The sequence below is a fragment of the Amblyraja radiata genome, chromosome 13 (assembly GCF_010909765.2).
Source record: "Amblyraja radiata isolate CabotCenter1 chromosome 13, sAmbRad1.1.pri, whole genome shotgun sequence".
NCBI lineage: Eukaryota > Metazoa > Chordata > Chondrichthyes > Rajiformes > Rajidae > Amblyraja > Amblyraja radiata.
The window spans coordinates 32,698,827-32,712,475 of NC_045968.1; the positions used below are offsets into that span (position 1 = coordinate 32,698,827).

General features: G+C 44.3%; 1 pseudogene; it reads left to right on the forward strand.

The window, feature by feature from the left end:
* The first annotated feature begins 496 nt into the window (after positions 1-496).
* On the forward strand, positions 497-6,952 carry LOC116979476 (annotated as a pseudogene).
* The last annotated feature ends 6,697 nt before the right edge of the window (positions 6,953-13,649 follow it).

Consider the following 13,649-nt stretch of genomic DNA (forward strand, 5'->3'; position numbering starts at 1 on the left):
TTTTTCCTGCTTAAAAATAACATTTTTTACATTAAGTTGCTTACTTTAATGTTATCATATCAATAGTTTTACTCATTCCATACCAAGTGAAACTTTAATTAAAAGCCTTTTTGTTTCCGTATCACACATACCAATTAAAATGGATGATATATGCCTCGATGTTTTCCTTAGTAGCACCATGTGTTTTCTCATAGATATTAAATCAACCTAAATGAATGTCTCTAATTAAGTACACTTGCTTCATTCTAAAACGGACCATTGTTGCAGGTTGAACCCTCACCGCAACAACTCATTGGATGGTTTAAGCTGCCGGCAATGTTAAAGTTAGTAGAGTAACTGCAGTCAAAATCAGTGTTTGATTAACACTTTTTTACAAAGATAAATTTACAGTCTGCCTGCACCTCAGTTTAATTTTTTATATTAATATCCAGAGCAGGCAGAATTAAGCTCAGTGATGTCCACGTATTGGTGGTAATGTGCTCTGAAGCCCCTGAACATGGTGACACTGGTGGGGTATAAGAGAGGAATGCCGCAGCAAAATGCCACACCATTGCTGCAGCAAAGTACTTAACGTGCAAAATCAGTGGGCAGATTTTGACACCAGTCAAACTGCCATACTGAATCAAGCGCCACTGTTTTAATACTCCAATATCCTCTCAACTGCACACTGCTGGAAGGATTTTCCCCCCTCCTCTCCCACTTCCCCTCACCACACCTAGAAAGGAATTACCAACCACTTGCAGGTTAGTTGCTGGTTCACTTCCTTAGTCCATCATCACATGTACACCAATTTTATTGTCCTTGCCCAGGACATGCTGGGACACGTACTAAAGGGCCTCTGTGAGGAATGCTAGATTAGGTTCAGAGCAAGGGCTGTATTGCCAGTGCCTATGAGGGTGGGCAGGCCAATGAACTTCAATGTTTTGGGCTCTTTCCTGACTAGTGCTGGGGATATCAACACCATCTCGTGGCTTGTGACGTTCTGCTGTAGAAGAAGAGAATGTTCCATCATTGACTGTCATATCATAGAGAAAAAGAACAGTCCAGAGTCCAAGTGTCAAAGCCAATTTTTGAGCTGTTTCTTTCTGCATTGCATAGAAAATCAAGCTAATTTCTGTGATGCCAGTCTGTCTGTCTGAGAGCCATCTCAAGGAAGTATGGCTGATGGAAAAGTGGTGACCCAGAGTGGAGACTATAGATGGTTCTGATGTGCAATCATTGATCTTGAAGGCCAGGGCTATCACTGACACAAGCCAACCATTCAATCTAACCCCAAGTGTGTGGTAAAATTAAGTTGCTCTGTTAAGGACACATGGGTTGGGGAAAGACACAGGACACGTATACATTTACTTTCTACTATAATATAGAAGGAATCCATTGAGCCGATTAGATAATTCCCACTTGTCCCATTCCCCATTATTTAACTGTAGCCCTGTTGACTTATTCTCTTGTCCATCCACTCACCTTTGATACATCTTTCATACCTACACGAAAGGGCAATGATCCTTCCCGCAAGTTTTCAAGACGTGAAAGGAAACTGGTGCATCTGAGAGAAACCCACCTGCTCACGAGTAGAGTCTGCAAAATCCGCATACACAGCATTAAAGGTTAGGGTTGAACAGAGGTCTCTGGATCTGTGTGGCAGCAGCACCAACTGCCACCATGTCACTGCCACTGAAACTGAAATTGTTTTCTAAACACATTCTGGTATCTTTCAAGATTAGAACTCTTAACATTGATCTTAAAATTAAAGTGTTTTATTGCTTTCACCAACCTACCTGAGAAAAAATAATTGTAAGAAAATGATTCTGATTTATTAATTTTCTTTGACATTGACATCCCAGTTTTAAATGCTTAAGCAGAAAATAAATTTTAAATAGGATGAATTTCAAGACTTGAAATGTTGGATTAACCCACATTTAGCACCGTCAATTAAACGAGTTAAACTATTGAAGTTTGTGCGAGAAGCAACTACAGATATATTTGGCAAGTTAATCGCCACTTAATCTGCCTGCTTGCATTTATTGAATGTAGATAGAATTTTGTATTCCAACACTTGAATTAACACCTCTCCTAACAATCAACAGGAACTTAATAACCATAAGTAAATATAACATTGAGTAGAATTTCTGGAACTTAAAAGCGACTTAGTTTTAGTTTTAGTATAGTTTATTAATGTCACATGTACCGAGGTACAGTGAAAAGCTTTTTGTTGCATGCTATCCAGTCAAAGAAAGACTAGACATGATTATAATCAAGCCACCCACAGTGTACAAATGCAGGATAAAGGGTATAAACGTTAGTACAACATAAAGTCTGATAAAGTCTAATTTATTGTGAGAAGAGGGTGGTGAGAGTCTAGATGGCAGCAGCGAACGCAAAGAACAAAAGGCCGGTAAGAGAAACTGGGGTCTTACCTTTCATGTCCTCAAGGTCGGCTGCAAGAGGCGCCCTCAAGGCTGAACGGTGGCCGTTCGCTGGCCGGTGTGAGGATCCAGGCTGAGGCGACGGGTGGTGGCCCTGCAGCAGCCTCGAGCTCGACTGGATGGTATGCCGCTCCAAGAGGTCGAGCGCGTGGAATGGATGTGGCCTGCAGTGGCACAGAGCGGTGGAGCAGCGGTGGAGGACTTCCCTTGACCCTGCAGCGTTGCCAGGACTACTGGCTGCTGTGACCAGCTGCACTTAAAGTAACTTGGATTTTGAAAATGGTGCTAAAACATGGCAACGCTTGTATCTTGTCTCAGTGGACTATTTCTATACACTTTGCACTAAGATTGTGCTATGTATAATAATACTTTACTGAACTGTATGCAAAAGTCAATTCACTGTACCTCGGCACGTGACAATAAAGAACCATTGAACCATTAATTGTAGTCGCCTCTATGACTTCTGCTGGCAGCACGCACCACGATTTGTATGGAAAGGTCGCCCTTCGGGTCCCCTTTAAATCTTTCCCCTCTCTCGTTAAACCGATGCCCTTGAGTTTCCATGAATGTGGTCTTGTTTGACAATGGTTTATTTGGTGCTGTATCCCATATATTCGTGGAGGAGCCATCTTGGGGAACGGCTGCTAACCAGCAGCCGTCCGTTTAATTCTTTTTTTTTTGAAGTTTTTAGTAAGTCTTGTTCTTCGTCTGTTGGAGAAATGGACTTCTTAATGTGGGGGGAAGGGGGTAATTATACGTCTAGGTCCCTACCTGGTCGGTGAGGCAGCTTTTTCTCCGGGCTGCCCCGTCGACCCGTCCTCGTGGCCTACCAGTGGGCGTGGAGCGCCGTTTCCTGGCGGGGACCGCCCAGCACCTCGGCTTTGTTGGCGGCACAGCGCTGGAGCGCTATCGCGGAGCGGGCGATGCCTTGCCTGGGTCGCCGCGCTGGATCGACGCGCTGGAGCTCCGGTGAGCTGTGACCGCTGAGATCAACACCTCTGGGCTGCGGGTCTCCGGAGCGGAGCGGGCGGCGCCGACTCAAACATCGGGAGCCTGGGAGCTCCAACACGGCGCGGCATTGTCGGCTTCGGAAGCCGCGGTCCCCAGCTAGGAAGCGGCCGTTCCAGGTGGCCCAGCCGCTGTGAGGACTCTCCCGACGCCGGGGCAACAGCACCCGGCCAGAACGGCCAGGAACATCGGGCCTCCGTAGAGGCAATAGCGGTGGCCTAAATAGGCCTGGCTTTGGGTGAACTGGGGATGGGGACTGGACATTGTGCCTTCCCCCACAGTGGTATCCACTGTGGGGGGATGATTTTTTTGTGTGTAAGTAAACATGTTAGTCTGTGTCCAAGATGGCTGTCGGAAGGGAGAGTGGACGCTGGCGCGCTTTAGCTGCCGCTGCTCTCTCTTCACATTGTGTTTTTTGATTTTTTGTCTTCGGAGCGATTTCTGTCTTTAATTTGTGTATTGGTGATGTCCTTATTATTCTTTTTACTCCGACTATATATTTTTTTCTCTTCTGTTAATTTCTGTAAGGTGTCCTTGAGACTTTGAAAGGCGCCCGAAAATAAAATTTATTATTATTATTATTATTATTATTATATACTGCAGCCTTTTTAGATGTGTGCTGTGCTTTCTGTGAGACAGAAAGGCTGACAGACATCTGAAAGCAGATTTTTCCCAGTCTGCCACTGAAGAACATCCATCATCTGCTCCATGGAATGTGAACACTGAGCCAGGGCATCACATCGGCACCAGCAAACGACAAAAAGGCAATTAATTTTTTCAGAGAACATAGAAATACTGCAATACAAATGCCTGCTTGCAGGTTTCACATAGTGTAACATGGTCTGCATTTTGGAGATGGAGAGTTCTTTCCTTCACACTGATGAGGGCAGATGGCAGATTGTAAAGACCCATCCCTTGGAGAGGTGCAGTAAACCAAAACTCGCTGACACCGTGAGGTGGATATTTGCTTATCAATAAGATTCAATGTTACACCTGTTTTGTTCCATTTAATATCCTTGGCACAAAAGCAAAATTTACTGAGAATCAGCCAAATGGTCATTGTCTTTCCGCCAAATCACAGTACAAAATATCCTCTCTGGCTTAAGCTTTTTGAAAAGGTTTCTGCTGCGCATTGGAGTCTAAAGACACAATGAAGCAGGTCCAACAATTGAATTCATTAATACCTAATGCCTACCCCTCGTACCTGGGGACAACGCAGCTTCCAGCAGCACATTAATATAAAGGACACAACCCTTTCATCAGTTTGTGCACTTTTATATTGCCATAACAGACTGTTTATTCCATTCCCCGGCAGGATTCCTGTGCCAGTGTGTCTTGAATGTCTGTCTCACAACACACTGAATGCAACGCTTAACAAGAGCCACACAGCAGGTAGTGCAGCCTTGCGGTCATCATCAGATACATACTGAATGTTAGCAAAGGGATCAGCGCTTCTCCCATCTGCCGTGACATGACTATAAACCATGCTATTGAATGCTTCATCTATCAAGTAATTATTTATAATCTCCCTTGTTTTCCCACACAAAGGAACCCTGGAAAATGTGACAGTCATTCAGTCCCGGTTCTCTCCTGGACTGTGGAGGAGAGGCTTGTATACTCCAGTGATACTGAGAGCTATGCCGGATGGGGTTTTATATCCCTGGAAGGTTCAACCAAACCGACAGGTCTCGGGTGAGGAGGCAGACGAAACAGTCCCTGGGCCTCCAGGTTGAGGGTTGGGAGTGTGGTTAACTACCCCACCCGGGAAAAAAGTGTGAGTTACAGAAACTTTGACGAATGAAAACCAAATTACACACTTGGTTGAAGAAGGTGCCCCAGCGATAGGGAACATTACGCTTTCCAGCCAAACCCGCAATGGCGCTGGGAAGCTGACACACCTTATAGACAATAGACAATAGGTGCAGAGGTAGGCCATTCGGCTCTATGAGCCAGCACCGCCATTCAATGTGATCATGGCTGATCATCCCCAATCAGTACCCCGTCCCTGCCTTCTCCCCATTTTGACCTTCTGACGTCAAAACAAGATGGATACAGTCAGGGGAGATCAAATTGTTCAGCGGGCAGTCCATTATCTACTCAGGACAGGAAGAGGAGGGAGTGAAACATACAGAGGGAGTGGCCATCATGATGACGAAGGACGCTAGAAAGGCTCTAACGACATGGGAACCTATCAGCTCTTGCCTCATATCCGCAACCTTCAAAACCAACAAGAGAGTGAAAACCCACATAATCCAATGTTATGCGCCCACCAACGATGCAGAGGATGAGGTCAAAGGCAGGTTCTATGACAGCTTGAACTACCTACTTGGTAAGGCAGAGACCTCATTATCATGATGGAGGCAGAGACCTCATTATCCTGATGGATGACTTCAACGCTAATGTTGGAGGCCAAAACGAGGGATATGAGGCAGTAATGGGAAAGCATAGAGTGGGGAAAATGAATGAAAATGGCAAGATGTTTGCTGAGACCTGTGTTAACAATAATCTAGTGATTGGGGGAAGTGTATTCCCTCATAAAACAATCCACAAAACAACTTGGGTGTCATCAGATCATCAGATCACGTCACAGTAAATCAAATTGACCACATTTGTATCTGTAAAAAGTTCAGAAGGTCCATGGAAGATGTCAGAACAAGAGGTGGAGCAGACGCAGCTTCAGACCGCCACCTCCTGGTTGGGAAATTCAAGCTAAGGTTGAAGAGGCACCACCAGGCCAAAAGCCAAAGAGCTAAATACAACATTGAATACCGCAGTAGTGCTCAAGTGGTGAAGATGTTCAAGGATACCCTCTCAAGGGAAAACACAGAGCTACAGCTGAGGAGGAAGGAAGGATGGGCAATAAATGAGGAGTGGGAACACCTAAAAGCTGCTTGGAGCTCAACCTATGAGGAGGCCCTAGGGAGACAGACCCAAAAGCACAAAGAGTTGATAACACCAGAAACCCTCAACACAATCCAACAGAGGAGAAAGTTAAAAGAGAAAGTGAACAAGAGCTGAAAAGGCTTTGGCCCAAAAGGAGTACAACAGATGCCACAAAGACGTGCGAAAGAACATCAGGAGGGACAAGAGAGCACGGGTGGAGAGGTTAGCCAAAGAGGCAGAAATTGCGGTGACTCAAAGGAACATGCGGGAGTTATATACCATCACAGGGAAATTGTCCGGAGTATATCTGCATTGTAATAAACCAATTACAGACAAGAACGGTCAACTGCTTTCAATCCAGGAGGCGCAGCTCGACAGATGGGTAGAACATTTTGAAGAAGTCCTAAACAGGCCAGCTGTACAGGCACACATTCCCAAAGCCACTACAAATTAAATGTGACAGATCAACAAAATCAGAAATAAAGGCTGCAATCAAGCAACGGAAAACTGGCAAGGCTGCTGGCCCTGACAATATTCCACCTGAAGCCCTGAAAGTAGATATAGACTCATCAACAGACATGCTCTATGGCTTCTTTGGAAGAATTTGGGAAGAGGAAAAGACACCCACAGAATGAGCAAAGAGCTTAAGAAGAAGATTCCGTCCCAGTGCAGTTTGAACTTGATTGTCCAACCATCTTGGTTCCCTCACTCTACCAACGACAACCCAAACATTCCCAATGCCCTTGATACAATTGCATTTTGCGTGAGTGTCTGTCAGTTCCTATGACCCCTTGTCATGTGGCAACGGAGTGATCTGGACGTTTTATTGTGTTCTGGATTCCCCCACTTAAAAGACGTTCATATCTACCTTATCAACCTTGTCATGCTTTTTAAAAACCTCACTTTGATCAAACCTTAACTGTTCTGTACTTGGGGCTATACAACTCCATCTTGTATTTAAATATTGAACTACTGAATTTGTCCTAAACTCATTCAAATCCAATGTGTTCTTCATGAGCCCAAAATTGAGCTCTGGCTTGTATTTTACAACATCCAAGCAGTATTGCTAAAATGGAAGCATTCCATTATGAAACACCTCCGATCTCTCCTTTGATGTTCATCAACACAAGCATGCGACAGAATGAGTGCAGTGCAAAATTATCTTGGAATCTAGAGGAAAAACAAACAAGGACTCAATGGGTCAGGCAGTAAATACTAGACGGCATTGACTTAGGAATTATTTATGACATACCTAACCAAGGATTAAAAAAAAATAACACAGCTGATGGACAGATGTGGATAGCTTTCAAAACCTGTTGGGAAAAGTGCCCCATAATAGACCTGATAACATGATTACAGTTTGCAGAATTGAGGAGGTGTGACAGTAATTATACAAACTTGGTCAGGGCACAGAGCACAGTAGTTGGTGAACATATGTTATTTAGATGGTAGAGAAGATGCTCTTGTAACTCTCACTAGCGGTATTTGGTATTGGAATAAGAGTATCTTCTTGATAATGTATTAACGTCCTGGGTTAGAATATAATGGACACAGATCCTCCAAAAGCTTGGAAATATAGTGATTTGTGAACAAATGAAAGGGATAGCAGCAGATGTTGAAGACCACACGCAGACTGGTGAAATTGGATATATAACAATAATCCCCCAAAACAGAGGACTAAAAGGAAGAAAGACGATATTTAGGAGATACAGTGGAATTAGGAGATGCAGGAACAGGAGGATCAGAGCACTTAGACACATAAATCAGTCAGTGTAAGTTGTCAGACACCTTGATAAAGCTGTTACAAATTAAAACATCGAGAGAGTCTGGCTTTATAAATATATATATAACACAAGGAATGAAGTTCTGCAAGTAAAAAGAGAACACTTCACATACAGTAAAACTTGTTATTACTAAAGTTTAATCAGAGATGTAGGACATTTGGAGAAGTTTGAGAAAGGGGATTGTTCCTTTCAAACAGCTGTTTAGGGGGATTGATAGAAACACCCTATGTTGAATATAACGTGCAAAAATAAACTGAAGCTGTAATAGGATTTTCAGAGAGATATGTAGCCACTAATTGTCTCCCCAAACTCTGATTGCTGGTCCTAGAACTATAACTCTCCATGATTTCTGTTAATAGGTTATGGCAATTTTGTGGGTTTCTCTGCTTTGGGTGGGACACCAATTATCCAATGGGTTGCCAGGTTTACTTACATTTCAGAAGTGTTTTCCCCAAGTTTTAGTACTAAGGCTAATGCCCCTGTCCCACTTAGGAAGCCTGAACGGAAACCTCTGGTGACCTTGCGCCCACCCAAGGTTTCCATGAGTCGCCAGAGGTTTTGGTCACTTGCCTGGAAAGCCTCGACCAAAGTGTGAGCTGCATTTACTGACCAAAGATCCTATAGGATCTTTGCTACCGACCGCGCCCACACACACACACACAAAAATATCGCGAAGGTGGGGGCCAAGGACAGCGGAGGAGCGCAGTCTGCGCGATGAAGAGGAAGGTAAACGGCTGCTACAGAGCACGGTAAGTGCTTTAGAGAGCGCGGGAGGGAGGGAGAGAACAGGAAAGAAGGGGAGAGAGAAGGGGAAGAGAAGGGGAGTGAAGGGGGGAGAACGGGGGGGTGGTGGTGCGGGAGAAGGAGTGGAGACAGTTTTAAGAAGTTTAATAAAGTTAGCGGGTATTTTACCTTCCGGCGGATCTTCTAGGTCCTGAAAACCAAAGATCCTACAGGATCTTTGCTGAGATCTCCAATGAGCCAATCAAAATGGCCGGTCAGCGAAGGCGATTGCCTTCGACTGCCTGTAAGTAAATAGCAACCCCACTCCACTGGCTTCGACCAAACGGCAACCTATTTTTTGTGGAGGCCGGTTTTGTTTTTTTTGAAATAATTGCAGGAACATAGAAGAAGCCTCGGCTACGCGGAAACCACTTTCCACCATTAGGGAGAGTGACCGGAACCTCCGGGAACCTCACGAAAACCTTGGGTGGGGCACAAGGTCTCCAGAGGCTTCTGTTCAGGTTTCCTAAGTTGGACAGGGGCTTAACTTTTTGCATACACACTTAGCCTCAGGATAAGCATCTTTATTCGTGTCCTCTATTTCAATAATGTTATTCACGTGGAAAGGCATCCCTCTTCCATGTATGAAATGAAGGTTATGACTTCTAATTTCATACTTAGTCTAGTCTGGCCTGATTACCACTAGTCTTTTATTTGCAATCATTATGATATAGTCTACCTTTATTGATTGCATTTGGATATGTACTTCAATTCAAATCAATTGATATGGAGTTTTGGGTCGTCACTGCAAAGAAAGCATGACCTCCTTATTCAAAGCCTCATCCAATACTGCTCAGGAACTTCCTATCAACATTATTTCCACCCAATGAATATTTAGTCAAACAATACAATACATAAACCAGCAGTCATAAAGTAACATTATTGGTCACAATCACTCCAGTAACCTTTTATCATTTTGCAGGAAAAGGCCATTTGACCCATATAGTGGAGTCAAATTCATAGCTTTTCATAGCAAAAGGATTTGAGTATAGGAGCAGGGAGGTTCTACTGCAGTTGTACAGGGTCTTGGTGAGACCACACCTGGGGTATTGCGTACAGTTTTGGTCTCCAAATCTGAGGAAGGACATTGTTGCCATAGAGGGAGTGCAGAGAAGGTTCACCAGACTGATTCCTGGGATGTCAGGACTGTCTTATGAAGAAAGACTGGATAGACTTGGTTTATACTCTCTAGAATTTAGGAGATTGAGAGGGGATCTTATAGAAACTTACAAAATTCTTAAGGGGTTGGACAGGCTAGATGCAGGAAGATTGCTCCCGATGTTGGGGAAGTCCAGGACAAGGGGTCACAGCTTAAGGATAAGGCAGAAATCCTTTAAAACCGAGATGAGAAGAACTTTTTTCACACAGAGAGTGGTGAATCTCTGGAACTCCCTGCCACAGAGGGTAGTCGAGGCCAGTTCATTGGCTATATTTAAGAGGGAGTTAGATGTGGCCCTTGTGGCTAAGGGGATCAGAGGGTATGGAGAGAAGGCAGGTACGGGATACTGAGTTGGATGATCAGCCATGATCATATTGAATGGCGGTGCAGGCTCGAAGGGCCGAATGGCCTACTCCTGCACCTAATTTCTATGTTTCTATATACTCATGTTAGCCCATTGAATAGAGCTTTTTAATTTGTCTAACTCCACTGTTCTTTCCTTTCAACCAATTCTCTTTTTGATTCCAATTGAACCTACTTTCCCAACATATTTAATGCAATGATGGAATGTGTTTTGGAAATCTAGGCTCACTTGTTGAAAGGCCTCACCCTTACACAGAGACACAAGAGATTGCAGGTGCTGGAATCTGAAGAAGAGCCCCCATCTGAAATGTCATTTGTTCATTTTCCTCCACAGATGCTGCCTGTTCCATTGAGTTCCTCCAGCAATTTGTTTCTAACACACCCTGATACACTTGGGTTATCATTTCCTCAAAGAGGTGAAATGGCAGTGCATCAATGTTATAAATTATATTTGTACCATTGAATGCAGATACTTAACTCGTTGTGCTGGAAGTTGTAGCTCAACTACGCTATGTTTTACAGTTTGCATATCAAAGACTGTCAGTCTTGTCTCAATGGCAGCAAGTTCACCTTCAGAATCAGAAGGCAGCTTTCAAGATTGGGCATTGCTGGTAAGACCAGCATTTAATGCCTATGCCCATCTCTCGAGAAAGTGGCGGAGAGCCACCTCTTGAGCTGCTGATGAATGTGCTCAAACAATAACATGAATTAAGACCCAGTGACTATGTTACCTCCATTCTGCAAAGCATCTGTTTTGTATTACTCTGTAATCTACACTTGGCTGTCCCTGCATGAACAAACTCAAATGGAATGTATACTGTTTGAATTTGCTCAGAGAGGGAGGGAATCCTTTCTACAACTCTACCTTCATAATTAACAGAAAGGCATTGTCACCCATCATTGTCATACAAGCCTTGTCTGATCACAGACTAACCTCTGACTATAGCTGTGTACGTATCGTGTATGGTTTTCTGACCATTCAGAACTGTCGAGATGTTATTACATTCATAATAAAGGGTAATAAAAGTGAACCATAAAAATGGATGTAAACTGTCAAGTGTATTGATGGAGCTGGTTAAGATTTCCTGTGCAGTTTTAAAACAAAATGTTTCAAGAGCTGTGGTTTAAACCCTCAAAACAAGGAATACACTTTAGATATTCCTGACATTTTATTGCAGTGGTATGGATGAGAAAGATAAGCATTTCAGATATCCTGCAATATTGTCAGGAAATTCAGCTGGTTAAAATAAGATATGATTTATATTAAATGCTTAAGACATTACACAACAAACAATATTACAGTAATAAAGGACTTATGAGGATGTTGCCAGGGCTTGAGGGCCCAAGCGACAGGGAAAGGTTGAGCAGGCCCGGCCTTTATTCCTTGGAGCACAGGAAGATTAGGGGTGAATTTATGGAGGTGTATACAATCAGAAGGGGATTAGAGCGGGTAAATGCCTTTTACCTAAAGGAGGGGAATCAAGAACCAGGCGACAAAGGGTTGACTATGAATTCTTAAATACATTGGACCTGCCTGCTGGGTTTTTGTGCTTTATGCAGAAGAACACCAAGCTCTCTCTCATCTTCACTCATCTGCACTCTCCTTCTATTCACATGATGATTAGCCTTATGATATCTTTTACTAAAGTGTATGACTTCACACTTCATTAAACTCCATTTGCCACTATTTTGCCCATTCACACACACTATATATATCCCATTGCAAAATCACAGTATTCTCATCCAAAGATGCCCTTCCACCTATTTTCATATCATTGTAAATTTGGAAATAAACGACAAACTGTTTTTTGCTCCAGCACATTGATGTAAATAGTGAACAATTGCAGGCCAAGAACTGCTCTCTGCCGAACCTCAGTAGTTACCTTCTTCCATTCTGAAAAGGACCCATTCCATCTCTGTTTTCTATGAAACAGCCAGCTTAAAGCTATTCTAACACACTCCATCCAATACCATGGGCTTTTAATTTATTCTCCAATCTCCTGTGTGGCACCTTGTCAAATGGCTTTGGGAAATCTAAATACACTACCTCTATGGGGTTCCCTCTATGGACTCTCCCTGTTACATCCTCAATGGATTTGAATACATTTATCAGACACTAGACTAAGTGCAACTCCCCAATGCAATATTCCACCACTCACCCATAGCCCCCAACTGCGCAGGCGTGGCTCCCAACGCTCCCTCCCCTCTCCTCCTCCCCTCCCGCAATCCCCTCCTCACCTCTCCTTCCCTCTACCCTCAGTCTCTCTCCCTCCATAACTCCTCTCCCCTATGTACCTCCCTCCTATCGCGCTATCCCCCACCACCCCCACTCCTCACCTCCCCCTATCCCCCCACTATCTCTTCTCACCTCCCCCACTGCCCTCCCCACCTTCTATTCCCCTCCTTACCTCCCCCTCTCCCCCCTCCTCTCCCTCCTATTCCCTTTCCTCCCCTACTCTCCCTCCTCAGCACCCCCACCTTCCCCCCTCTCCCTCCCTACCCTCTCCTCTCCCTCAATCCCTCCACTCTCCCTCCTCACCTCCCCAGGATCTCAAGGTTGCCGCTCGCCCTCCTTGCATGCCCAGAGCAGCAGCAGCCAACGGCCTCAGAGCCAGCCTCAGTGCCCAGGCTCCGGATCATCGGCATGGCCTCTCCCCACCCCGGAGCCGGCCGCTGGCGCCCACAGATGCTGTCCCAGCCTCAGCACCAAGGCGGCAGATGCCCGTGGACCCGGGGCGGCAGAAATTGAAATGGAAGTAATCTTACTCATGTCACCCTTCTGGAAAAAAGATCGCGACCTGAACTCTGGAAAGGCCCCAACTGCGCAGGCGAGGCTGAGGACCCGTTGGGTGCCCTTTGCGACGCCAGTAAAGACACGCACAGGAACTCTCCCTAACTGCGCAGGCCCAGGTGGGGGCACTGTTTTAAGGTCATTTTTTTAAGACATTAATAACTTTTAAAATATACCATCGCACTGAACAAAACTTGTTTCATTTACAGCACAGGACAATGGTGAGTAAGGTGGCCCAAAAAGCGTAGTGCTATTGTGTACCATTTTTGCGCAAATAGAGATACAACACAAACCTGCAGAAAACAAAATGAGAGTTTTTATTATAGAAGATAGATGATCTACTTTTCATAAAATCATGTGGACTCAGCTCTCCCAACTGATCACTATTTCCTCTTTGAATATTGACTCTATTATCCTGTCAATAATAACTGTTAAATTAAATGGCCTGTCAT